The sequence below is a fragment of the Myotis davidii genome, unplaced genomic scaffold, assembly GCF_000327345.1.
Source record: "Myotis davidii unplaced genomic scaffold, ASM32734v1 scaffold327, whole genome shotgun sequence".
NCBI classification, from domain to species: domain Eukaryota; kingdom Metazoa; phylum Chordata; class Mammalia; order Chiroptera; family Vespertilionidae; genus Myotis; species Myotis davidii.
In genome coordinates, this window is record NW_006298628.1 from 6056985 (window position 1) to 6058907 (window position 1923).

At 43.6% G+C, this 1923-nt stretch overlaps 1 protein-coding gene across 1 annotated transcript in view; it reads right to left on the minus strand.

The window, feature by feature from the left end:
* The window catches only part of LOC102766972 (ATP-binding cassette sub-family A member 8-like), a 47901-nt gene extending 45984 nt beyond the window's left edge, over window positions 1-1917 (minus strand). The window contains 1 exon segment of the mRNA XM_015570806.1: window positions 1896-1917. The gene's annotated coding sequence lies outside the window, so the exon portion shown is untranslated.
* Window positions 1918-1923: the final 6 nt, after the last annotated feature.

Below are 1923 nucleotides of genomic sequence, written 5' to 3' on the forward strand. Positions count from 1 at the left end.
GTGTGCTAATCTAGCCTTTGCCTGAGGCTATCGGGCAAAAGCCTCTGTGCCGGGCTTGGGCGGGGCGGGTCGCACGGGATCAACAGGGCGGGCCGGATAGGGAGAGCAGTTATGGCCGCTCTCAGTCCTGTCCCGGGGGCTCTGCCTCTCTGAGTCCCAGCAACCGCTGCAAACCTCGGAGAGAAAGCTGCCTTCGAGTTCCGACCGAAACCAGACAGTCCTGCTTCTCCCGTTTGAGTCTGTGCCCCTAAAGACTCTCCCGGATCTGGAGCTCACAGTCTGCGACTCCCTCCGGATTGAAAACACCAACCGCCGCCCGCTCCGCGCACTCCGCACCTCAGAATTTGACTTCAGCACTGCGCCTCCTCTGAGTGTCCGTATGCGTTACTCTTTCCTCCTAGTTGTAGGACTTCCACTCAGCCAGCGTTCCTGTGGGTCTGGGTGATGTCCGTTCCGTCTTTTAGTTTCACTTTTGAAGTGGTTGTTCGAGGCAGCAAACTCCGGCGTTAACCTATGCCGCCATCTTGGTTCTCGAAAGAGGCAAAACTGCTGATTTTAATCGACTGACATCCAGTCTGCCTTCTAGTAAACAACCTACCATATATCTACGATACTGGTCCTCTTCCATTCACACATCCTGTGGTTTGGATGTGGTTTACAAGGGGACCTGGAAACCCAACCAATGGACAATGACAATATTTTTCTCTCCCTATCCAATGAGATTAGTTCCTGATGGACCAAGATCCAGAAGGATCTTCTTATCTAAAGAAGACCATTTGTTTCATGGGTATAATTTCCAAAATTATTTAGAACTGTTGGGAAAGATCTTTATTCCTTTCACTGGAGTTGTTTATGTGGTAGGGCTAACACTGGAGATTCTGAAGACTAACTCTGCGTCTTTTGGGGGGAGCCTACCTGTGTTTGAAGGCCGCACACATTGCTATAGACCCGAGAAGCAGACACATATTTCTCCCTCTGCTGTTGACACTCACCTATCCAGCTGTGCTCTGATACTCTTTTTCCTGAAGCTGCACAAAAGATGCCCCTTTTCCTTACCACAAGATGAATTGGAAGTCCCTCATTCTCAACTGGAATATTCATGAAAAATATAATACTGTTAACTCCATTTTAAATATGGTGGTGAGACTCAGAGAAGCTGATGACTTGTAAAACGTTCTATAGACATAACACAGAACTACTTTCGTCAAATGCTCTCTGACTCTATGTCCAGTTATCTTGCCTCTGCTCTAGGCTGCTTCTCCTCAAATTTCAGGAAATTGTCGCAGACATGATCTCGACAGTAAGAATGCTCATCTTATTTTTCATTGATAAGTACCTCACCACTAAAGGGTGAACAATTAAAACGCAGAATACTCTTCAACAGAATCTTCAAACATTACCTTTTGGTAATGAAAGGTGAGAATAAAATTCCTATAATCAAATTTAAGAAGAGAAAAGATTGGTTGTTTTTTGGATATAATAATAAGACTATTATTATTATTAAGACTATTGCTAGAGCAATAGTCTCATTTCAGTAACAAAGCTTCCACAGCTACAAGTCAACAAATCGCTAAACACTCCTCCTTTTGAACATCTACCCATTTGTGTATCCCATGCTTCCGCAAAACCTACACAACATCAGCCAATTTCTTTATTGAAAAACTGCACACTGCAAGTGGTAATCCCTTGCTTGGCAAGAAATACATTCATAGTTTTGACTTAGATATGGCCTCTTATGCTCTGGAAAGGGAAAATACATTCACATCTCTCATTACCTAGAAATGGTGACAACTGATATAGTTATGAACAAAAATATAAATTAAATGCACACATCTGCAGTCTAATGAGCCAACTATTGACATTAGAAATTCCTCTTAGATTTCTAGAAAACTCACCATTTATACTGGAGGCCAAGGTCACTTT